At 36.4% G+C, this 27700-nt stretch overlaps 1 pseudogene; it reads left to right on the forward strand.

The window, feature by feature from the left end:
- Window positions 1-1192: 1192 nt before the first annotated feature.
- On the forward strand, window positions 1193-23582 carry LOC131033260 (palmitoyl-acyl carrier protein thioesterase, chloroplastic-like; annotated as a pseudogene).
- Window positions 23583-27700: the final 4118 nt, after the last annotated feature.

Here is a 27700-nt window from a genome sequence, read left to right on the forward strand (position 1 = left end):
CAACCAGAAACCAATCTTCTAAGCAAACAGGATAGCATCCAATCACCAAACCAAAACCAACTAACCAAATATGAATATAAGTATCACGAACAAGCCAATTCCATCACTAGATTATACCGGAGCCTACCGGATCATGTCAAATCCAAGTTAACTAGAAACCACTCATCCTACTGAGACTAGAAGGGTGTCAGTAAAGCATCCAAACAACTAGTGTTGACATTAATGACAAAACATCAATGCAACACATAATCAATTCCACCAAATGGCCAACAATCTCCCCCTTTGGCATTGATGGTAACACTAGATGTGAAAAACATCTAAGTACCAAGAAATGCCAAACAAGTCTCCCCCTATGGAAGACTACCAACAATCCCCCACATATAACTCTGAATATCAATATCTCTCCTCCTTTGTCATTTACTTTTTCACATCAATATAACTTCCCCTTTGACATCAATGCCAGAAGTCTGATAGAAATATCAAAACAAAAAAAACATAAGCCTCTGAATCTCAAAGCTGACTACTCCCCCTAAGCAGTAGCATCCCACATCAGTGCCAGAATGAATAATATCTTTGATAATGCATGTCAGACTGATGCCAAACCGCATCAATCAAGTCTCCACTGGAGGGACAGAAACTCCCAATCTGGCTCTCAGGTACTCAATGATTCCTTGGATAAAGGTTTAGTGAGAATAACACATGGACTTTGGTTCCTCGGCCTAAAAATAAAAATGTTATTGGAACTAAATGGGTTTTTAGGAATAAATTGAATGAGGATGGTCAAGTTATAAGGAATAAGGCTAGATTGGTTTGTAAAAGATATTCTCAGAAGGAAGGAATGTATGTATGTGTATGTATGTGTATGTATGTGTATGTATGTATGTATGTGTATGTATGTGTATGTTTGTGTATGTATTTGTATGTATGTGTATGTATGTGTATGTTTGTGTATGTATTTGTATGTATGTGTGTATTTATGTACATGTATGTGTATGTATGTATTTATTTTCTAATTTTCTAAACTAATATGATACAATAAATACAACAACAAAAAAACTATGTTTTAAAAACTATTTTCTAAAAACTATTTAAAAAAGTTAAAAAAAACTAATTTGCTATCAAAAGCTATTTAAAAAAAAAAAACATAAATTAATATGATACAATAAATACATTTAAAAAAAAAATTACAAAAATGGACTTACCACTGAAACACTTCTGGTCAGATCACTGCAGTTCTTCTCACCCTCCCGCTCAATGCAAAATGAGGGGCTTGGGAAGATTTTTGGGTTTATATAGCGCAACGTATTTTCAGCCAGAAACGTTCTGGCCATAAGGGTTCCGATCGAAAATCTATTGCCACGCGAGCGCTACGTGGCCGCCAAATCGGTTCGACCAAAAGGTTTCTGACTGGAAGCGTTCCGGCCGAAACAGGTACTGTTAGCCTAAAGTGCGACATAGATCCGTACGATTACCCAAATAGAATATATTTTATGTTGAGATTAGTTAAAATTATGTATTGATAAATAAAAGGTACTTTTTGTGAAGGTAAACTTAAAACATATAACCAAAATTATATGTATATAAATAATTTGTCTATATATTGACACAAGAGTAGCCTATCCCTACTTAGATGTGTGTGTGAGTTGAAAATGACCATGTATTTCAAAGTATATGCACATTCTCAACTAAAATGAAGTACAAGTAAAACTACTAGTGAAGTACAACTACTAGCATAAATATCTAAAATGCATTTAACTAAAAGATGTTGAGATGTCACTTATGTGGCACTTATATTGTGTTTCTCATATTTAGTAGACTTCTACACGTATATCTCTTGGGTAGATTATTTAAAATTTAATACTAGTTTAGTAACCTAGATTTACTCAAAGAAATTGGATTTTCCTTTACAATTACTAATGTGGCTCACAAATAAGTAAGTGTGATCTTGTTAGGCAAGAACAATGAATAAAATTTAATACATCTCAATTAAGAGACTTTTTTTTTAATATAATCTCAATAAATCCAAATTGTTTTTTGTTAAGAAAAATTTAAATATATATATTTAGAACTTGTTGATATGATCAATCAAAAAATATCTTGTTGATGTATTGACAAAAAGAGTATTTTTCACCCACTTTGATTTGAATGTAATTCTAACATGAACATGTATTTTAAAATATATAGACACTCTCACAAGAAAAGTAAATATAAGTACTAACACAAACATTTTAGGATATATCTAATTATCTAATGTTACAGCATATCACTCTTAAAAATGAATATCGCATTCAACAATAATATCTCATAAAATCATTTAGACAAATGTTTAAGAAAATTATGTTTTTCTTTGCAATTAGATACCCGATCTTATCAATGGCTCCTTGGTCTTCTCATGAATTAAAAAGGTTCTTAATTAGCCCACCAAGCATCAAGTCTTGTTGAGTGCAAGGCTCCAACATCATAAGGAATGAGGCCACATTTGTACCCCGAACAAATTTAATCAACTAGATACCCCTCAATCCTCGACTCTTAACTAAAAAAGATGAATAATTCTCCATCTATACACCCTAAAACTAACTTCAAAAACTTGTAAACTTAATGCTCTAAAACTCAACTTCAATCACTGTCTTTATAGGTGCATCATTTATAATCGAGAAGAAAAACAAAGCATTGATAGCATACTTACAACCAAATTCAGTAATTGCCACTGTTGTAGACTGAGAAGTATTTTGGCACCAACTTCTTATTCTTCGATACATTCACTTTCCCAGCTTCTTTTTCTAATCAATCATTATCGACCTCAACAAACTAAACATGGGCTTCAACTACTAACCCATTGCTCTTTTATATACCTCTCTAATGAGATATAAACACAGTTTATAATCTTGTTTTATGCCTGCCAAAGCTCTGGAGTTTGAAGGAGCCAAAATGGTAGTAAGTGCAGCAGCAATGATGATATCTTCTTCTACAAGTAGTCGTCAAAGCACAATGCAAAACAAGATCTATTTGTCTACGTCGTTGCATGGAATGGTGAGAGTGAATGCTTCTATGTCTACGTCGTTGCATGGAATGGTGAGAGTAAATGATGGTTCTAGGGTTTTCGATGTGAATCCCAAGAAATCATCACCACTCTACAAGGGAGTTGGTATTAAGATTAATGCAATTGCTGCTGATAGCTTGAAAGTGAATAATATTTGTAGACACCTAAAAATGGTCAACGCTTGCGGAGTCATACTTTAACATTTGCGCATTGCCTCATTTTAGGTTTTTGCATCGCATTAACATTTCTCCTATGATTCATACTTGGGTTTTATCATTTGTGAACATCGAGTCATTCTTCTACATTCTTCATTTATCTCGCTCTCGAATTTGGTCTTGTCGACAACACTATCCAGTCATGATTTTAATCGATCTTATCCTATTGCATCAATGTGCGTGCTTATTTGTCATCATTTTGGACATCGTCAATCCTAATTAGGGTTTTGTCCTCCTATCAATCTTGTGATCAATTTGTCATCGATCGTTGTCCTCTTATCAATCTTGTCATCTGGCGATCGATTTATCATCAATCCTTCAATCTTGTTGTTTAACGATCGATTTGTCATCAGTCGTTGTCATGTTCGATCTTGTCATTTTGCGATCAATTCGTCATTGATCATGGTCATTTTCAATCCTGTCATTTTGCAATCTATTTATCATCAACTCTTGTCATCTTGTTCGATCTTGTCATTTTGCCATCGATTTGTCATCGATTGTTGTCTGTCTCAAATATGTCAATTTGGATCAATTTGTCATTGTTCCTCGTCAATTGGTGCATTTTCTCAATGAAATCATTTATCACATTGGTCATTTATCAATCCAAAATCAAATCATGATCGAGTCAATTATCTTTCATCGAGACCTAATTCATCTTCTAGGGTTTCGTGATTTCATCATTTAACCTGGTTTGTCATTTCCTCCTTTAGGATTAAATAATTTATTTATTTATCCTAAGTCTTCTTGTCACAATTAAATGTTCATTTAATTGGCTAATTATTCCTCTTTGTGAATTAATTAATAAATGACAAATTATTAATTAATTTACCTAATTTCTAATTTTCATCAATTTCTTAATTCCTAAATTCCTCAATTTCCTAATTTCTTAATTTTCTAATTCCTAATTTCAATTTCCTCCTATTTCTCTCCTAAATTCATGGAAATGACATGTCAATTTGTCATAAATTTGTCATAATTGACAATCAATCAATTTTGACATAGAAGTTATCATAATTTGTCATAAATTATCAATCAACAAATTTTGCATAGAAAGTGCATAATTTGTCATAATTTGTCATAATTGACATAATTGATTTGCAATTTCCATTTGAATTGAATCATGCTAATCTTGTCATCTCTCCAATTCTTCTATAAATTGGATGAATTTCTTCAATCTTGGCTAATAATGAGAATAATTGGTAATCAGACTATCGAATTTACGCTTCTAGTACTCTTGATCAAGAATCTTGTCTACTTGCTTTCAATTGTGTGTGTGCACTTGTAGGTGAGATCCACAGCCAAACCATTTGAAGAGGAAAGAAGAAAAATGGAGCCGCATGAAGGAGCATTCAAATCACATCTTTGGTTTGCATAATTTTTGCTTAAATTCTAGTTTTGAATGCTTTTGTTTCATGTCTCTATTGAGTGTTGTTTAGGATAGATCATTGCAATGAATGCATTTGTGATTGAGCTATTACGTTTATCTTGTCTTGTGATGATTTCCAAATTCCTAACGTACATTAATTGGTGAACCTGATGTGAACACTAACCTTCTCACCTCTTTATGGTGTTTTGAGTTCTCTCAAGTTGATTTGCAGGCCAAAAAACCCAAAAACAGGGTCGTGCAGGGTTTTCTGGAGACTTCTGCGCCTATGTCCTGCATCTTGTGCCTGTGTTGAGCATTTTGCACCTATTTTGAAGACATTCTGCACTTGTGTCCTGCATTCTGTGCCTGTGTCATGGGTTCTGTGCCTGTGTAAAGTCCAGAACAGGGGTAAAAATGCAGTGTTTTATTTGAAATTTGTTTAGTTTTTGCATTCTATTTTCTGTGCTTTGGATTTTGGTACTAATTATCTGTGCAGAATCTTGGCATATGCATGGAAAAGACAATAAATCAAACTACTAACATGTGTTATGCAGAATCGATAGTCAAAGACAACAAATCAAACTCCTAACTTGGGTTTTGCAGGTTGCCTTGGAGAAACAACTAAACTTTTGTGTTTGTGATTTTTAATTAGGCACTTAGTGATTTCTACATAGGTTGGAATAAACGTGTTTGTGCTTTGATTGTTGAGTGTGACATTGGAGTAGGAGAGTATGCTCTCATCCTTCTTAGGGTGATTAGAAATCCAGATCTTCGATACCATGCTCGTGTCTTTGATTGTGTGTCTGCTTTAGAGGGCCTGCCTTCCCGACCACTTTGCTTTTGCAAGCAAGTGATAATCATGAGAAGGGAACGACCCAAAGTGAGTACGGCTAGAATTCCTTGGCATTCTAACTCACTATAAAAAAATACTCGATGAGCGAAAGCTTTGAAGGAAGTATTACGTGGGAATTGCAGTTACTTGGGAAGTGATGACCCTTGGACTCTTTCTCATATCAACATCTAAGTAGGGCCTCTTGGTCTAAATCATGCTTGCGCGACTACATTTGTTTGGTATCTTTATGGGCTTAATGTCTCAATCACGCTTGCGTGACATCAAGGAGTAATGCTTAACAGAAATCCTTACTAAACACCTTGTTTTTAGAGGCCAAAAAACCCTTCTAGTTGCTTGAGAAGGACAAATTCGGATACTTGGAAGAGATACTAAGTTCACCATGGGGAGATTTCCATGGGGACTGATGCTTGGCTTCCCTGAGAAGTGAGTGCCATGGAGGGGAGCCCGTGGGGTCAAGCATCTATGTATTCTCCTTGAATCCCATAATGAGTCTACCTCTCAAGTACCTAATGTCCTTGCCTACCATAAGAAATGTGGGAATGAGCATGATTGTATTGAGTCTAAGTTGCAATATCTTGTATTCTTTGCTTGTCAAAAGTTGAATTGCATCCCATTTCAAAAATCAAAACAAATTGATCCAACATAAGTTTAAACACAAGAGACATTCATCCAACAAAAGTTTATCAAGATTCAGAATTCATCTTCAAACATGGTTGTCAAATATTGTTCAAAATCTTGTCTCAACATTCATGTCACTTACATTTAAGTTCATCCTAGGTTGCATTTTGTAAAAGTCATTGTCAAGTACCAAGGCTAGGTGTCACCTAAGTCATATTCCTTTGCATATCAATAAGAGTCATCCATTTGCATATGTCTTCTTGCATCAAAGTCATATCATTGTCATTCATTCATATTTGCATACCCTAGGTCTCTTCATTAAGCTTAGGTCATTATCATATCATATTAAGGTCACTTGCATAGTAATGTCCCTTTGCATATAATGCCAAAATTAGGTTTTGTCATACTTGAGTAATCCAAATCTTTGATAAACCCTAAGTCATTGTTAGGAAGGTCTAGACCTTATCAAATCTTTTGTCCTTTTGTCATCAATATCATTTGGTCAAACCTAGCTTAGTATCCAAGCATATAGGGGAGACTTTGTCATTTGTCCTTTTGTCACTTACGTCCTTTTGTCCTTTAAGGTCTAGATATCATTCCAATTTCCTAAGGGTCCCTCTCTTAGATTTGCATTTCAAAAGTTTGTCAAAATCTTCAAAAACAACCAAAAACATAGATTGCATGCTCGTCTATATAGTTTGCATTTAGTTGCATATCATACATTATCTTTGAAAATTCCAAAAACATTGCATTTGCACAAGTGACATGCCTGTTGAGACAAGATCAAAATCTAAAAAGATGGGCGAACCAATGTATCAACCCATGGACAACATAGCAAATTCGCAGTTTCAAACTAGTCAAATAGTACAAATTGAAGGTTCATCAAACACATCTCTACCACCATATGGAACGGTTCAACTTGGGCCACCTCCATTATATGAACCAGTGTTTGTACCTATGAAACTAGGACATGGGAGTGTTCCACCAACTCCAAGAGGAAGTGCGCCTTTCAATTTCAATCGACCACACCTGCAACATGACATTCAAAATCAAACATTATATGAAGAACAAACCCTCTTACAAGGATTTGGTTTAGAACAAGGCTTTCACCAAGAAATGAATCCAAATGTCCAACTAGATTCCTCATCCGATTTCGATACTTCTGATGATGTTGACATGTTCCTTCAAGATCCGAAGATAACAAAAAAGATGGATAAGTTCTTGAACAAAGTCTTTAAGATGTTTCCACAAAAGTATCTTAACATGATGAGTAATGTGACATCTTCAAGTGACCAAATCAATGTGCAAGAACAACAAGGTGGTGAGTTGTTAAGTTTTTCCCTGCATCCAAATGAAGAAAATGCACAACAAGCAACTCAACCTACCTTGATGAGTAAACGTGCTTCAAAGGCATTGACAATGACTATTCCTCAAAAGTCACCATTTGAAACGATAAATAATCCACTATTCAACACAACACCTATAACGTAAGATCAAATGAAGAACACGCAAGTATTCACAGCTGTCCCTCAACAAGAAGTGGTTCCTTACATGCATAAAGTGGGATCAAAATCTAAGATGCAGGAAAGCTTCACAACTGGAATGCCTAATGTCACCAATGTACAAAATAATTCCATGATGCAACAAAGTTCTTATGTCCCATTAAGTTCAATATCTTTGCCGAATACTATTGCGACAAATCCTTCAATAATGGCAACACAAAGAGCTACAGATAGTGGTTTGCACCAACAAAAATTGTTGCAACAATTGAGTAATATACAAAAGGTACAATTGAATGTGCAAACAAGTAATGTGCAACAACAACAATTTCACATTCGACAACAAATTGCAGCGCCTTCAGCACCATTACAAGTTAATGCAAACTTGCAACCATCATAATGGATTGGACAAACAACATAGCAAGTTAATGCAAGTGCTATACCCCATCCTAAGGAGAAGCAACCAAAAGCGCCTAAACAAAGTTTTTTACAAATGATGGGATATACACCACGATGACAATTGGCACAAAGTCAACAAGTTCCGATCTGTCAGCCTCAACACCAACATGTGCCACAATATGTGCCAAGGCAAGCAAGCTATCCTACTTTACAACCACAATTGGCACCTGTGCAATATCAACAACCTACTCAATTGCAATATCAACCTAGGCTCCAAGAAGCACAACAACAAGGTCAATATCAAGGCATAGCACAACCACAACAACAAGCGATGTATCAAGAACTTTATATGCCGGAAACACCAAAAATGGCCATTTCAGAGTATCAACAACCGATTGGAAATGCGATGTATCGACAAAGGATACCAACTGGGATTAATGATGGACCTCTAAATTCTGATACAATTGCGCAACAACTTGAGAAGTTGCAACGAAAAGTTGACGCATTAGAAACTAAAGGAACAAAGAAGTTGTATACAGATCAAGATTTATGTCCTAATCCATTTGACAAGAGTGTACAAATGCCTCCATTCCCTAAGCATTTTGAGGCACCTAATTTTGAGAAATATAAAGGGAATGGCAATCCAAAAGATCACATTTGAGCATTTTTCACAGCATGTACTGAGGTAAGCTATGAAGAGACGTATTTAATGCGCTTATTTGCACGAAGTCTCACGAGACAAGCTATGGATTGGTATTCACATTTGCCAGGAAATATAAAGACTTGGTCTGAATTGGCTCAAAATTTTTTATCTCATTTTGCGTTCAACATCGACAGTGATGTGACCATGTCAGATTTATGCAACACCAAGCAAAAGCAAGGTGAATCATTAGTGACTTTCTTGCAACGATGGCGAAGCTTGTATAGTCGTTCTTCTCTTGATATACCCGAAGAACAACAAGTGAATCTATTTATCCAGAATTTGGTCCCAGAAATGATGTATGAGCTAAAGTTGAAAATTCCCAGTACTATAGAGAAACTCATTAAGAAGGGAATGAGCATTGAAATAGCTCTGGTAGCTAAAGGAATTATCAAGCTCAATAAAGACAATGACAATACCAATTATTCGGGGGATAGAAACAGATTTTGGTATAAGAACAAGAATGTCACTAATGATGGAGTTATTGATGCAAGAGCGGTGAATGCAAATCAACCCCCATTCACGATCAAGAAATTGAGTGTTCCTAATATGTCAACTATGGAACAAAATCAAGCACCAATGAGCAATGTTACTCAACAGTCGCAATATCAACAACATGCTCAACAACAGCATACTCAACAACAAGGCCAACAACAAAACCAGCAGCGCAAACCCTTCCGATCGCGGGATGGGCCTCCTCGACAATTTATGCCATTGAGAGAGCCTATTGAATCAGTAATGAGACAATTGATACAAGCAAAATTTATTAAACTACCAGATATCAAGGCAGAACCAGCTGTAAAACCGCATTGGTGGAATGATAATGCGTACTGTGAATATCATCGGTCTAAAGGACACAAAACTATATCCTGTTTCCCATTGAAACACATGATTCAAGATTTATTAGAGCAAGGAGTAATTGAGGTAGATCCACCCCATCCGACCTCTAACACTGATCATACTATTTTCAAAACTCCTTTGCTTGATCATGACAAGGGTAAAGCGTCTTCTTCCAACTCTGCCCAAACGGCCAATTATGCAAGTTCTGGTTATAATAATGTCATTAATTGTTTTCATGCATCAACAAAGTATGTTTCTACCCTGAGAATAAAGGGACAAGATCCTTCTTGTGCGGTCACCACTCGTCAATCCAAGATAGTCCTGAAAGGAGCTCCTGTAGCTCCTCCCAAGCCAACTCCTGCAAGTCAGTATAATCTTTTGGATCACCTAGGAAAGACACCTGCACAAATATCAATCCTTGAGTTATTGAAAATGTCTCCCATGCATCGTGCAGTCCTGGATAAAGCTTTAGTTGAGTCCACTATTCCGACAGATATTGATGTTGACCAGTTTCAAGCCCGGATTGGACATTTAGCCGTTTCCCAAAATGTCGCATTTTCTGACAATGATATCTCACTCGACAAGCTCCCTCACAATGATCCTTTACACCTTGAAGTCTTTGTTCATAACTGCAAAATCTGATGAGTCTTGATAGATGGCGGAGCAGGTCTTAATATTTGTACTTTGAGAGTGGTTATTGGCCTTGGGTATATAGAAAATGACATTGATGCTTCTAAAAGAATAACAATCAAAGCATATGATGATGCTGAGTGCCCATCCAAAGGGATAATTACATTGCCTATCAGAGTTGGTCCAGTGACAGAAAACACTTTCCTGCAAGTCCTCGACCTTGATCTCCCTTATAATATGATCCTTGGCCATCCATGGATTCATGCAATGAAAGCAGTTCCATCCACCTATCATCAATGTTTAAAATATCCTTACGATGGAACTGAGATAACAATTCCTGGAGATCCTAATCCATTTCAATTTTGTGCTACTCTAAAGGATACCCCTCAGCAGCAAGTCCCAGTCAACAGAGAGGCCAAATCACATAGCTATGTGGATCCTAATCAATTGTTAGAGGCTGTCAAAGGAAAATTGAAGATACAAGACCAAGGATGTGGAGAATATTCAATGGATCAGACATTCCTCATCGGGAATTTGCCAATATCTCCAAAATCATATGGCAAACCGCATTTATTGCAAAAGGAACCTAAGGTCATTATTCAATATCAGCCTCCTACTACATTTACAAGATGGGGAGAACTTGACAAAGAAACTGTAGATAATGATGTCATAGATTGGCTTTATAAAGATCCAACTGAGACCCCATCTATCAAGTTGCCAGTGGAACGATATGGCAAAGGATTTACTATGCTGCAAAAGAAAGGATATGATGGTTGCAGTGGCTTAGGCCTGAACAACAATGGAAGGCTAGAACCTGTCATACCCAAGAGATGACCTCCAACTTTAGGGTTAGGTTTTGTACCGTTGCGAATTGGATCCACATCTACCAAAATGCCCACGTGTAGAAAAGGGCGTGATTCTGACGATGAAATAACACCTGAGGATCCCCGACCCGAAATTGATTCTAATGAATGGGAGTGGAGTTCTTTTTCTTCTATTTCCTATGCCCTCAATAATATTTTCATTGACCCTGATAATTTGCCTATGGAAGACAAACATGAAATAACTCCTCTTCCTAAAACCTGTCCCCATGCTTGGATAGAGTCATTCTAGGATCCAAGCTCCGAATCCGATACAAGCAGTTTGGATAGTGACACTATAGATGTTCATATCTTTACCATATCAGCCCTCTCTCTCCTTACAACTGATGATGACATACCCCTCATCTATCCCCAGCTTATCCAACATGACCAACAAGAACCGCTTACATTGGACTGCTTTCAAAATGACGAAGCAATTGCAGAATTCCTTGGACTACGGGAAGGCATACCACAAGGTGATCACAAGGCAGATTTGCTATTGACCTAGATTCCACGGCATATTTTGGGGAGTCAACTCCCTCTTCCAGTCATCAAAATGAAAAAAGAAAAGAAATAGTAAAAAATCAAAAGAATAGATCTTTGGGTGAAAACCGTAAGGCACTCTCTGATCATACAAAAGTAAAAAGAAAAGACTTACCTGCGGGTGAAAACCTCTCTGAGGCGCCCAAAGGTGGAAGAGTGGACATACCCCTGTCAAGTCAGGACAAATCAACATTGCTTGTGGAAACGACCGAGGAAATCAATTTGGGTACACCTGACAACCCTAAGGTCATTCATTTTGCTGCTTCCTTATCACAACAGGAAAAAATAGATTTTGTCAATTTCTTTCTTGAGAAGAAAATCAGCTTTGCATGGTCCTATGCAGATATGTCTGGCCTTGATCCAGAATTGGTTCTTCATCATTTGCCACTAAAAGTGGATGCCAAGCCTATCAAATAGAAACTTAGAAAGATGCATCCTCAGGTGGCTCTTTTGGTCAAAGTGGAATTAAAAAAATTGCTAGATGTGGGCTTCATCAGACCCATTGATTATGCAGACTGGATTTCAAATTTAGTACCAGTTAGAAAAGTAACTGGGGGCATCAGAATCTGCACAGATTTTAGGGATCTCAATAAATCATGCCCTAAAGATGATTTTCCATTGCCAAACATAGACATCATAGTGGACATGACAACTGGATATGAGATGCTTTCATTAATGGATGGTTTCTCCGGCTATAACCAAATTCGCATTGCTCCTGAAGATCAGCATAAGACAGCATTCACCTGTGCTTGGGGTACCTACTGTTGGAATGTGATGCCCTTCGGTCTTAAAAATGCAGGTGCAACATATCAAAGAGCAATGATGACAATTTTTCATGATTTCATGCACACTCTGATGGAGGACTATGTTGATGACTTGTTATGCAAATCTGTCACTAGAGATAGTCATCTGGCCATCCTGGGCCCAATCTTTGACTGAATGGAGACCTACAAACTCAGGCTCAATCCAAAGAAGTGTGTCTTTGGTGTCACAGCTAGAAAGTTACTAGGATACATTGTTTCTCACCGAGGCATTGAGGTCGACCCTGCCAAAGTTAAAGCAATAATGGATATGCCTCCACCTTCAAATCTCCGGCAATTAAGAAGTCTGCAAGGAAAGCTCCAGTCAATTCACCACTTCATAGCTCAGTTGGCCGACAAATGTCATCCATTCCAACATCTATTGCATAAAGGTGTCGCTTTCAAATGGACTGAGCAATGTCAATCAGCCTTTCAAGCTCTTAAAGAATATTTGTTGTCGCCACCTATTCTAATGCCTCCAATAGATGGAAAGCCATTTTTATTGTATGTTTCTGCAACTAAAATGGCATTAGGAGTTCTCTTGGCCCAACAAGATGAGAACGGCAAAGAGCGAGCCATTTACTATATCAGCCGGACACTGGTAGGCTATGAGCTAAATTATTCAACTATTGAAAGGGCATGCTTAGCAGTGGTATTTGCAACGCAGAAAATCCAACATTATATGCTGAGCCACCAAACATTGTTGGTTGCAAAAATTGACCCCTTAAAATATTTGCTTAGCCGAGCAGCTTTGATGGGTTGCCCAGCAAAATGGGTCATGATTCTCAGTGAATTTGACATTGAGTATATGGAGCGAAAGGCAATAAAAGGACAAGTCATAGCAGATCAACTTGCAGAGGCTCCTATTTCTGATGATCATCCCATGTTGACCGATTTTCCAGATGAATCAGTCTTTGCTTTCACATCATCTAATGAATGGAAGTTATACTTTGATGGGTCCCATACCAAGTTCGGGTCCGGAGCAGGCATCTTGTTTGTCACCCCTCAAGGTGATGCTATTCCAAAGTCTTACAGAATAACTTTCCCCTGCACCAATAACATTGCAGAGTATGAAGCACTGGTTACAGGACTCCGAGTGGCAGTCCACTAGAACATCAAGCATTTGCAAGTCTATGGAGATTCTTAATTAGTCATCCAACAAGTGAATGATGACTATGAAACAAAAGATGAAAAGCTTATTCCCTATAAGCATATGGTAGATTTCTTCAAGACCAAGTTCATGGCTATCCATTTCAATCAAGTTCCAAGAATGCAAAATAAGTCGGCAGATGCGATGGCTATGATTGCTTCCATGTTGAATATGCCAAGCAATATGGACAAATGTGAATTTTTAGTTGAACAATTGCTGGTTCCTTCTTTTGACATTCCGACAGCGGATGTGATGTGCGTTCTTGTTGGTCCCAACTCCCCATGGTACAATGATGTCTATCAATATTTAAAATCCCAAACCTTACCACCCAACCTTTCCGCTAACCAACGCCGAGCCTTTATCCGACAGACAGCCAAATATGTCATCATCGCCGACACCCTTTACCGCCGTTCCTTTGACCATACCCTCCTCAGGTGTTTGGATTCTGACGAAGCACAAATGGCTTTACACGAGGTTCATGATGGTATATGTGGGGGCCATTTCAATGGTCTAAGCTTAGCTAAAAAGTTGGTTCGTGCTGGGCATTATTGGCCCACTCTGGAAAAAGATGTTCATGATTTTGTTAAGAAATGCTACAAATGCCAGATTCATGGAAACTACATTCATGCACCAGCCCAAGAGCTTCATTCTGTCATATCTCTGTGGCCTTTTTCTCAATGGGGATTGGATCTTATTAGCAAGATTCACTCGACCTCTGCAAATGGACACAAGTTCATCATCACAGCCATAGAGTATTTTACAAAATGGATTGAGGCTATCCCAATGACCTATATCACGGGTGTCCAAATTTCAAAATTCTTGCTGAATTATATCATATACCGGTATGGGGTTCCCCTTGCCATAGTCACTGATAATGGTCGTCCTTTCAAGAATAAAGATGTTAAAGAGCTTTGTGCAAAGTTTCATATCCAACACCATTTCTCTAGTCCATACTATCCACAGGGGAATGGTCAAGCTGAAGCATCAAATAAAACCATTATCAAGATCCTGAAAAAGGTTGTCAATGATGCTGGTTGAGATTGGCATGTACAGCTGAATCCAGCACTATGGGCTTATCGCACTTCTATCTGCACACCTACTGGCGCAACACCTTATTCCTTAGTGTATGGTGCGGAAGCTATTTTACCTTTGGAGATGGAGATTCCTTCCTTGCGTGTTTCCTTGCAACATCTGATTGATGACGAGACACACAGAGTTTCTCAGCTGCATCAGCTTGAGATGTTGGATGAGAAACGTCAGACAACTTTGACACATTTGCAAGCATATCAAAACCGTCTCCATCACTCTTATAATAAGAAGGTCAAAGGGCGACACTTCCAAGTGGGAGACCTGGTTTTAAAGGCAAACCCTAAGAATGTACAGTCTACTGATATCATCAAAGGTAAATTTGAACCTAATTGGGTTGGTCCTTTCATAGTAACTGCCGCATATGGCTCGGGGGCATATCAGCTTGCTACCCTGGAAGGTGAACCTCTGTCCGATCCTATAAACAACATGCATCTTCGCAAGTACTAGGCATAATTTTCTATCAGTACTTCTTCAAATATGATCCTGAAAAAATACAAAAAAATGAAAAAAATGAAAAATACAAAAAAATGAAAAAAAGAAAAACAAAAAGAGCAAAAAAAAAGAGCAAAGAAAAATGATTCGCCCTCTAGTGAAAACCTGGCAAACAGGCACTTAGGGCAAGTACCTTGGTGAAAACCTGGCAAATAGGCGCCATGTGTAAAATGAGATCGTTGCTCCGTCATCTATCATGACCTTTAAGCTATGCTTTTTCTCGGCCGGTTTCTCATGTCTATCTTTGTCTTGACCCGATGTCCTATTCCAGGCTCGTTATTGGTCAACATCATTGTCTTACATACCCCGGTTCTTTGTCCATATGTTTTGGTCCTGGTCTATGTATGTCTTTCCAATGCACATTGGGTGTGTTCCCTTGTCATGATCGATCACTGGAACTTTTGCATTTAAAAATGTCCTGAAAAAATCTTCTAAAAACATTTAAAAACGTCCTAAAATAATTCACAAAAAAAATTGAAAAATGTCTTGAAGAAAGATCATAAAAATTGAAAAATGTCCTGAAAAAATTAAAAAATAAAATAAAATCATATAATGTCCTGAAAAAACTCCCTAAAAAAAAAATTGAAAAAAGTCCTAAAAAAAGTATCTAAAAATTGAAAAAATGAAAATCCCTAAAAATCATAAAAAGTCCTGAAAAAATGACCACAAAAACATTTCAAAAACATTAAAATCCAAAAACACGCATTTTGCAATAAAGGATCCCTTTTTGTGCATAAGACAAATCACTGAGCATCCCTCCAACGACACGCAATCACATATTGTGCTTTAATGAAATCATGTGTTAACAGATGAACTCTTTCAATCAAACTAGACATTCAAACTGATCAAAATTGTCATGTTAATCACTCAACATCAATATCATTTGTCCTTGTCCCTAATATCATGGGTCTTATACAGGGTGTGGTATACTCGAAACCAGACTGTGTCCTATCTTAGACGAGGTACCACATTCCCTGAAACCAGACAGCATGATCGTCCTCTCAGCACTTTCAACTTTTGACAAGGAAGATCAAGGTGTTTGTTTGATTTGTTGGAATTTGTGCATCTTATCTTTTTATTGATTTATCTTTAGCTTCGGTCATGTTCCTATGTTGCTCGATGATGTCACTGAGTGATTTAGAGTGACCGGGATGGATCATGGTCCTTTTTTTGGTTGTGATTGTTGTTTGTCTGTGATGTGTTTGTCTTTTGCAAAAAGGGTTGCATTTCAGCTCTAGCCTTCAATGCCATGATGCTACGCATCCATTTTGCTACATAAAAATAAAGGTTCTCACCTGCAAAGTGCATTACTGAAAGCAAGTTTTCTTCATCTTTAACTGTCTTCTGTCTCATTTTCTTCTTACTAATATTTCTTCCGTTAGTTCGGATAGTCAGTTCGGTTTAGTGCTCTGATTTCCCCGCACACATATGTTGCATCTTGCATCCATTTGGTTAGTACATTTGCATTACAGTTGTATCACATCAAGCATCTTATCCATTTCATATTATAAATGCATCAAAAATGCATAAGCAAAAAAATATATACATCCATACATATTCCACAAAGGTACATAAACAGTGCATAAGTCATCCATACAGGGAAAATCACATAAGTCATTTGCATCTCATCATATCGATGCATATCATATCATATGTCACAATAATATCGGAGTATAAAATCAGACTGTCTGTCCTAAGTATGGCCCGCAGGCTGACTACAAAATGTCAAAATACATAATGTCCACTGTCTGTCTAAGGAGTACATGCCTCTGTCACTGGGTGCTCCCTCTGTCCTCCTCATCCTTGCAAGGTCTTGCAGATGATGTCCCTCCTGGTCCTGGCTGTGGTGGTCTCATAGGTCCACTCACCCCCATGTTGCTCAATGACCTCCGAGAGCATGCCCTGCTCTCTGTCCTCGATCGTGCCCGATATGAAGGTGCTCTCTGCTCTGGTGGAACTGCCCTCTCATATAGTGTCCTCCAATGGCGTATCTCCTCTCCGGTTTCTACCAGCATTTGTCCTAGCTCCCGTACACTGGCATCCTGAATCGACCCAATATACTCTGTGACTCTCTATTCCTCTCGCTGTGCCTAAGCCATCGCTGCATCTCGAGCTGCTGTGAGTCTAGCTATCTCCGCTCTGAACTGATCATGCTCTCTCTCTAAAGTCTCAATGTGATCCTGCTGACTCGCTATGGTAGCCCTAAATATCTCCATCTCCTCTGTCCTAGCTGTCTCTGGCTTTATGGGTATGTCCTGTAATGCCTCCTGCTCCCCATCTTCATCTTTGTCCTCATCATCCCCACCATCCTCATCTCTGTCCTCATCCCCTCCATCATCCTCATCCCTGTCCTCATCCTCCTCATCCTCATCATCTCCCTCCTCCTCTCCTATGAGTGGGAAGTCCTCCTATCGCCTCAGTACTGGAATATCTGGATCTGTCAATGGCACTAGCCGCCATCGTGCAAACCATCTATCATACTCATCTATCATCCTGGCGTCTGCCACATCTGATCTCCAATACCATTGTCTCTGCTGTAGCTGTGAGAAGTCTACATATGCTGTGTGTGGCTGAATCATACTCCCCCACTGACTCGTCTCTCTATGAGATCGGGCAAAGTGCGCAGTCCTCCTAGGTACATCCTGCCTCTCTCCAAACTGTCGTCTGACTCTCTCTGGTAGGTACAACTCAATCACTCTCTGACGATTCACTGGTCACCCAATCAAGTACCTCTCCTGTCTGCAATACGGTAACTCCTCACTGTCATCTGACCATCCCGGACAATCACGATATGGCCTCCATATGAACTCTCTCAATCGATCTAGCTCATGTCGCCAATATAGTATGTATCCAAAAGGACCTTGTCTCAATGCTCCCCCATAGCAGTACACATATGGTCAGTGTGGTACTACCTGTCTATCTATGATCGATCGACATATGGCTTTGTGCTCAAATGCCCATACCTGTAGCAATGTGACTCCACAGCTCAAAGTCTGAACTTCCTGATATGCTATCTGATGCAACTAAAAATACAGCATAGCCAGTACACATGGTCCCCATGCGTACACTATCCCCTCTCTCGCCATCTGCTCTAGCACTCTTCCCCATCCAATAGGGAATCCATGTCCTCGTCTGTCTCCTGCTAGTAGACATGCTATCACCATGGCTATCACCATATATCGTCGATCATACTCTGATGCCATAGTCTCCCAGCCAATCTCCCTCTCGACAATATCTATATCATCTGCGTCGCACTCAAATAGTCTGCACAATGCATCTCTGCCTATCACTGGGTCATACTCTATCATCTCTCCATGAATCAGAATGTGGAGGATACGCCATACATCCTCCAGTGTCACCGTTGCCTCTCCAGTTGCCAGATGGAATGAGGAAGTCTCTAAATGCCATCGCTCTGCCAATGTGGTAAGCAGTCCTGTGTTTGCCCTAATCTCAGACATGAATGTGACATAGTATATCCCAAGTCCTGCTAAGGTATCTCTCTCTGTGCTCCTGAGTCTATGTCGTAGCATAAAGCAATCTGGTCGGTTTTCCCGTGTGATCAATGGATACTATCGACTCTGCATCACAATTGGGGCAAATTTTGTCAGTTTTAGGGTTTGCTCCTACGGGTTGCATTTCCTCATTTTCATGTCTAATCAGGGTGTTTTTCATCTAATTTGACCTATTCTACCCTTGTCCCCTTTTTCCGGATCATTGGCATATCATTTTGACCAAAATTAGGGTTGGCATTGCACAATTGCGCCTGTGTAAGGTAACCTGCGCCTGTGTCTCCCTACACAAGCGTAGAAGACCCTACACAAGCACAGGATTCGCCCTACACAAGCGCAGGAGTCCTTTTCTGCATCCCCTGTGGGCCCCGCAATGTCCCGCAAGCGATTAAAATTCATGAAATTGAAAACATGGGTATTTGAGATCCATACCACTGCTCTGGCATCGTCCGGTCATCTGAATGTGCGTACACATTCCCCGAGGTGATCCACCATTGGAATGTTCGTCATCTCTCTGCAAGTGTTCTTGTCCAGAGCAACAAATTCTCCTCCTTGGCTAGTGCAAATGAGCACTTTTTCACTCTCTTGGCCTCATTTATAGCTCTTTGTCAGTGCATAGATGGACGTGCACTCTCTTCATCTTATGTTGGTCGCGGTCTTTTGCATCTTCAATTGCTTTTCCTTCATGCATCCGATCTTTGATTGTCAGTCCGTTCGATCCTCTCATTCTTATCGATCAATTGGCCTCTTTTCTAGACATTTCCGGCCAATTCCTCGAGGGGGCATGCATATGTCATTATTATTGTCTGGGGCATTTTCATTATTGTTCTTTGAAACAACACTTAAAATCGCATTGTCTCAAAGAGGGGCAAAATGTAGACACCTAAAAATGGTCAACGCTTGCGGAGTCATACTTTAACATTTGCGCATTGCCTCATTTTAGGTTTTTGCGTCGCATTAACATTTCTCCTATGATTCTTACTTGGGTTTTATCATTTGCGAACATCGAGTCATTCTTCTACATTCTTCATTTATCTCGCTCTCGAATTTGGTCTTGTCGACAACACTATCCAGTCATGATTTTAATCGATCTTATCCTATTGCATCAATGTGCATGCTTATTTGTCATCATTTTGGACATCATCAATCCTAATTAGGGTTTTGTCCTCCTATCAATCTTGCGATCAATTTGTCATCGATCATTGTCCTCTTATCAATCTTGTCATCTGGCGATCGATTTATCATCAATCCTTCAATCTTGTCGTTTAACGATCGATTTGTCATCGATCGTTGTCATGTTCGATCTTGTCATTTTGCGATCAATTCGTCATTGATCATGGTCATTTTCAATCCTGTCATTTTGCAATCTATTTATCATCAACTCTTGTCATCTTGTTCGATCTTGTCATTTTGCCATCGATTTGTCATCGATCGTTGTCTGCCTCAAATATGTCAATTTGGATCAATTTGTCATTGTTCCTCATCAATTGGCGCATTTTCTCAATCAAATCATTTATCACATTGGTCATTTATCAATCCAAAATCAAATCATGATCGAGTCAATTATCTTTCACCAAGACCTAATTCATCTTCTAGGGTTTCGTGATTTCATCATTTAACCTGGTTTGTCATTTCCTCCTTTAGGATTAAATAATTTATTTATTTATCCTAAGTCTTCTTGTCACAATTAAATGTTCATTTAATTGGCTACTTATTCCTCTTTGTGAATTAATTAATAAATGACAAATTATTAATTAATTTACCTAATTTCTAATTTTCATCAATTTCTTAATTCCTAAATTCCTCAATTTCCTAATTTCTTAATTTTCTAATTCCTAATTTCAATTTCGTCCTATTTCTCTCCTAAATTCATGGAAATGACATGTCAATTTGTCATAAATTTGTCATAATTGACAATCAATCAATTTTGACATAGAAGTTGTCATAATTTGTCATAAATTATTAATCAACAAATTTTGCATAGAAAGTGCATAATTTGTCATAATTTGTCATAATTGACATAATTGATTTGCAATTTCCATTTGAATTGAATCATGCTAATCTTGTCATCTCTCCAATTCTTCTATAAATTGGATGAATTTCTTCAATCTTGGCTAATAATGAGAATAATTGGTAATCAGACTATCGAATTTACGCTTCTAGTACTCTTGATCAAGAATCTTGTCTACTTGCTTTCAATTGTGTGTGTGCACTTGTAGGTGAGATCCACAACCAAACCATTTGAAGAGGAAAGAAGAACAATGGAGCCGCATGAAGGAGCATTCAAATCACATCTTTGGTTTGCATAATTTTTGCTTAAGTTCTGGTTTTGAATGCTTTTGTTTCATGTCTCTATTGAGTGTTGTTTAGGATAGATCATTGCAATGAATGCATTTGTGATTGAGCTATTACGTTTATCTTGTCTTGTGATGATTTCCAAATTCCTAACGTACATTAATAATGTTGGATTGGATGGTTTTGTTGAAGAAAAAAGCAAAATAGAGTTGAGTCCAGATTGGGCGGGAAGGTTTGTGGAAGACAGTTTGGTATTCAGGCAGTGTTTTTCCATAAGGTCATATGAGATTGGTCCAGATAACACAGTCTCTGTTGAAACCTTGATGAGTCATCTTCAAGTAGGTACAAGACTTGCTATCATCAATAGTTTCAAGCCCATTTCATATGATCACTTTAGATAATCCAATGCAGTTTATTGTTTTTATCAAGAAGTCCATTTATACTATTAAGAGAAAGGTAATTGCAATTGGTCATTTATTATTTTTCTTTTTGGGTAAGTAGGAGACAGCCCTAAACTCCATTAGGCTTTGTGGGTCAATAGGAGATGGGTTTGGTACCACCCTTGAGATGAGTCGTAAAAATCTTATATGGGTTGTTTCTCGTTCTCAGTTGCAAGTGGAACATTATCCCTCATGGTATTTTTTTTAGTTTTTTAGTAGCAATGTTTTGAAGATACAAAATGATTTACTTGCACTTCATTACTGCAGTTGTTTATTCTTTATTGATAGAGATTGAGCACTTTGAGCTAAATTTGAGAGTGATAGTTCAAATGATTTTGGTTTTTTTAATTTTTTCACTAGTTTTTAGAAAACTTGTCTTCTTTTTAAATCTAGTTATTTATAAATAATGACAAATAATCACGCATGTAAGATCTGATTCCTTTTAAGACAAATATTAATATTTATAATTGATTGAAAGTGAAAGATGATTAAAAACTTGTAGAGTTGGTGATTGCCAAGTTTAGGTAGTTTATGGGTCATTTAATACTTTAACATTTGGATCAATCAAGATTATTAATGCAGTGAATATAATATTGTTATTTAAAATTACAAGCTTAAGAAATATTTTTATATAATTAGAAATGATTTTGTGTGAATATATTCAAATATGTTATTTATTTTCACTTGTCCTTTTCATTGTATACAATTGTGTTTCTTTATTAGATCTCAGTATGCCTAGTTGTCTCCAATTTTATGCAATCTTTATGACAAAATAAATATATTATTAGATATATAACACCTAATAAATTATTATAGCTTGATATAATTGATTAATAGGAGTAGAGAATGATATATTGGACTTTAAATTTAAAACATTTTAATTGTCATATTTTCATACAAATGAATATCATTTCATGATTCTTTCATTTTTTAATAGAATTTTCCTAAAATAAATTTGACCCCTGATTTAAAAAAAAAGTTTTGCACTAATTAATTTTTTATATCATCTTTATCATCCAAGATGGCCATGGTTGAAATTAAATATAAAATTATAAGAAAATAAGGCTTGAATTCATCAACATTGCATTATTATAACTTCTCAAGATTATTATTTGCATTCTATAGGGGTGATATTGTGGAGATAGACACATGGGTGAATACATCAGGTAAAAATAGTATGCAATGGAACTAGATTGCTCGTGATATTAAGACAAAAATTGTCCTAGCACAAGGAACTAGGTGAGATTACTTTATTATTCATATGTTCTACTCTAGATTTTTTGGATTTTCATATGTATTCTTTTAGTGAATATTTGATCATAAGTTTGAGTCTAATTTGTTCATGTATTGTTCATATAGTATTTGGGCAATGATGAATAAAAAGACAAGAAAACTTTCAAAGATTCCATATGGAGTTAGAGAAGAAATACAGTCTTATTTCACTAAAACAAAAATTATTGAGGAAGAAGGATCTCAAAAGTTAAACAAGCTTGAGGATAGTACTGCTCAATACATATATTCAAATTTATCAGTATGTATCTACTTTAATAAATTTAAAGTTATTTTAAATTACAAACAAAATAGAAATAGATTATGAAATAAAAATGTCTACTTTATAGTTTATTGACATGATCTTTCTTTTGATTTTACTTATAGCCACGTTGGAGCGATTTAGATGCAAATCAACATGTGAACAACATCAAATATATTAGTTGGGTTTTGGAGGTAAATATTGGATATATCTTGTGATTAAATATGTACGCTTGAGTTCTCTAATTCCATTGATTAAGGTTGTTCATAATGTTTCAAGGGATTGCTCTCTTTCTCTCAAATATATATGCTAGTTGTTTTCTTATATAATTATATGTTTATATAATACAGTGCTAGATTTTATTCTAATTTTGATGTAAAGTAAATTATGCATTGAACTACAAGAATGTTGTTTTATAACATTTTTTATTTTATGTATTTTTATAGACTATGCCCATTGCTATTCTACAAGACAATGAACTTGAAAGTATTACTTTGGAGTATAGGCGTATTCTATCACATACTCTTCAATCATTATCAAGTCCACAAGTTTGTAATATGATGGATTCTATAAATGGGCATCTAACCACTTGTAAATTGAGTCCTATATTACAATTTATCCACTTGCTTCGATTGCAAGATAATGGATTAGAACTTCTTAGGGCGAGGACTAAATGGAGGCCCAAGATAATTAGGAAGGCCTACACCAGCTAAAGTATTGATGTAAAAATGTCATATTTATTATAGTTTATAAGATAGAATAATAAAATAAATATAAATTAAAACCTTTGAATATATTTTATATATTTTAAATATTCTTTTTGGGTTATTGAGGAGGCAGATCCTCGTACTTGGTTATGAAGTTATAAATTTTAAATATTTATTCATGTGTTGTTATTTAAGGCATAAATTTTATAGGTATTTTACCCAAAAAATATATTTTAAATCAAAGCTATGATGTGAGATTGGACTATACTATACATGGGACTAGATTAATCAAATGTGTGTAGATTGGACTATACTATATGGGACTAGATTAATCAAATGTGTGCAGATTGGACTATACTGTATGGGACTAGATTAATCAAATGTGTTCTTAAGAAATCTTTCCACATTTTATTTTGAAACGATTTAGATCACACTTAGTGATCCATCATCATAATGAAAATAAAATAGTGACTAGGATTACAAAAGAAGCTATCTAAATAGAAAAACACATATAGAGATAGTAGAAGAAATGTAGCAATATATGGATGTTAGGAGTGAGGAAAGAAAAGAAATACAAGTAGAATGTTTACCCACTTTATATGAAATGGAAAAAATGATCACAATAAGGGAACCAGATTGGTTACTAATAATTAGTTCTTGCTATTTTATATAAATGAAGAAAAGATGAGATCTAGAGAAAACGATGATGGATGCTAGTGTAGGAATAAAAGTATTGATTATATGCTAGAGAAAGAGAGAAGACTACATAGATGCACAAATATTAAACAATATTGACACATAAATTGATTAAAAGTTGAAATAGTGGAAAAATTAATGAACTAATAATATATAGTTAACTCCAAAAAAGTCTAATTAAATCTAAAATGGAAATTTCATATTTATAATAATTTAATAAAACTAAATTAATTATTATAATCATTAATACATTATGGCTAGTCAAAAACCCTAGAAATGATAATGGTTTTCTCCTACAATAATAATTCCTCCTATGAATGCAACAATGTTGGTGTTGTAGATCAAGATGAAGGTGAGAGATATGATTCAAAAAAATTGAGGATGTTTAGGGTCATAAATAGGTCAAGGAGGATAATGATTTTCTAGTCAAAAGAGTGAGATGACATGGTACAACCACATGGAGGAATATGAAGAGGAATCCCCCATGTTGTCATGGCTAGAGGCACTATGGAAGGTCTTGTTTGAGAGTTTGGGCTTTGTGTTGCACAAGGTGCATGCTTAACTAGATTTATTTGGGTCTAAGGTAGATGATCAGGGTCTTAAGGGTCTTACACTTAGAAGGGATTTATTTATCCCTCTCCCAAGTGCCTTGCAATGCGATGTGAGGTAGCTTTCCACACTCCCCCCTACTAGGGAACCTTGAGATTTAGGGAAATGTTGTCCCTTGATAGATACTTGTGCTTTGAAGGGTGTTGGTGGTACTTGTTTGCAATATGAATACTCCTATGATGTGGATGTTGGGAATGCTAGTGAGGAGGAATGCCCTAAATGTTGCCCTCCTATCAATGATTCGAGTGGGTTCCACTAGCACCACCCCTGGGTCCTGTACATGTAGTGAATGCCAATCAAGAACATGAGAAATATTGGGATGATAGGACTTAAGCAATGAAACATGAAAAACATTGTGGATCCGGGCGAGAGCTAGAGGTAAGGCAAGTCGGTAAGCAACTAGATTAACCACTTCTAAGATGTCAAAAGGTCCAACTATTTAGGTGCCAATTTTGAAGACCTCCCAAAGGAAATGGAGCTCTTTTGAGGTCTTACTCTCGGATCTCCTTTTCCATTCTAGATGATTTTGTAAGTACCCTCTTGGATGATCCTTGGTTTCTAGGGTAGAATGGTCTTTTCCCCCAAAAATGGGCTCCACGTTTTACTCCTATGAGTGAGGATACCAACAAGTTTCCAGTGTTGGTTAGACCATCTAGGCCCTACCTTTAAAAAATTGGGATAAGTAAGTCTTTATGCTTGTAGAAAACACTTCTCGACAATACTTTAATGTTGATTCAAGACCAAAATCTTTGGTAAGTGTTTTATCTTTGCTTGACTTTGTTTGCTTGTGGAGAAAAAGAAGGAGTTCCCATCTCAAGTTACCCTTTCTTCCAAATATGGCATTTGGCTACGACAGATTTAAGTTATTTAAGCCTCTTTTGTTATTTTCCATTGTTGTTGTAAAGTGGATCATATTATCGCTAGTTGCCCTAATAACAAGAAAAACTATTTCATTTGGAGGAAAAATAAACAAATGCCTATTTCTACTAAAGAGGATATTACCACCATTGATGAAGCACAAAAACAAGAAATTGGAGAGGAATCTCTTGTTGAAAGTTTGGTATGTTGTATTTAATGGTTATCTTTGTGATTATACAAGTGTCTAAATCCTTTAAAAATCCCAAATTAACTAAATAAAAACTCTAATAATTATTGATGGACGTAATCATCATATTAAATGAAAACAATAAAAAAAAATTTAGAGCATCTGAATTTTTTGTAATTATAACCATTTAATTACGTGTATAAATAGAAAGAAGGTATTTCTTGGTTGAAGCTAAGTGAGAGCAAGTACACATAAAATTACGGAAGAAATGAATCTCAGACCATAAAAAATCTACTTCAACCATTGACTGATGCTATAAAAATGGTATAACTTTCCAATACAATTTGAAGATTATCAAATATGAAAGTGCTATGTCGATATTTTTGCACAATCTTCCTCAGTTTTTTTTGTTATTTATGTTTGTTTAGATATAATCATGGCATGTGAAATTAGTATAAGCTGAGACTTGTCCAATATATGACCACAGAAAATGCTCTTGCCAATTCAATCAGTCATTAGGGTTTTCACTGCCAATATATGTACGTTAATTTCAAATTAAACTTCAATCACTCTCTTTACAGATGCATTATTTATTTTAAAGGAAATAAAAAATCATATGATGGCACCTACAACCGCATTCAACCACATTCAGTAAACTATTCCCTAGTCAAATATTCTTGAATGTAAGGTCTTTTTCTTTTATGTCACATACCAATATTTATGACTGATTGAAAGGAAAGATCTATTAAATTTTCAAAGATTTAGTGGTTGTTAGATGTGAGTGGTTGAAAAGATGATTTAATATATAAATATTTGAATTATGAATTTATTAATGTAGGGAATGCAACATTTGTAATTATAGGTTTATGAATATCTGATTTTAAAATATCTCTGCGAGTTTTATTGGGGATTGATGTGTCATCCATTGTGATGGTGAAGTAATGACTGGAGGTTTATGAACATAAAAGATTAAAATGTAAATATATTGTAATATAAATTATGTTTTTTAATTGTATATAAGTTTTTTATGTTTTGTGATATAATTGATTTTATTCTATCTGATGTTTTGTTAAAGATCTTAGTATATTTAACGTTTCTTATGTTTATACAAAACTTATTATTATTTTTTCTTTTGATAAAAGTGGATGAAACCACTGAAATTATATTAAAAATTGTTTTTTTTTATAGGTGTCTGGTTCAAAGAGCACTGAAGGGAAAGAACCAGTAAGAAAACCCTTCAGTATTTCTCAAGAAAACATAAGCCTATCTACCCATTACAAAAGCCCATAGGCAACCCAAAAAAAAATCCCCAGATACATAACCATCTGCATTAGATATAAAGGAAGCTATCATAACCAACATAGAAGAGAACATCTCAAAATAGAACCAGTGTCATCCAACCAAAACCAGTGCCATCAACCCTGAACCATCCTGTCTACACAACACATGAGTCTAGGCCTCTGAATAGAATAAAACTCACAACCAGAAGATATCCTAAAATAAGTGAACCTGCCAGCACAAAAATGGTGAGCAAACATATGACAATCCAGATAAGAAGAAGAGAGGGATGATGAAGACCCTGAGGAAGCAGAATAAGACCGATCCATAATGTAAGCCAAAGCAACAACCAAAGAAATAGCAGCATGATAAGAAACCATCTGAAACACCACGCTAACTACAATTTCTAGCTCCTCAAAAATAGCCACCAACCACCAATTTTAACAAGAACTCTTCACAGCAAACAGAGCATTTTGTGTTAGAAAAATCAAATGCA

Source organism: Cryptomeria japonica, chromosome 10, assembly GCF_030272615.1.
Source record: "Cryptomeria japonica chromosome 10, Sugi_1.0, whole genome shotgun sequence".
Classification (NCBI taxonomy): domain Eukaryota; kingdom Viridiplantae; phylum Streptophyta; class Pinopsida; order Cupressales; family Cupressaceae; genus Cryptomeria; species Cryptomeria japonica.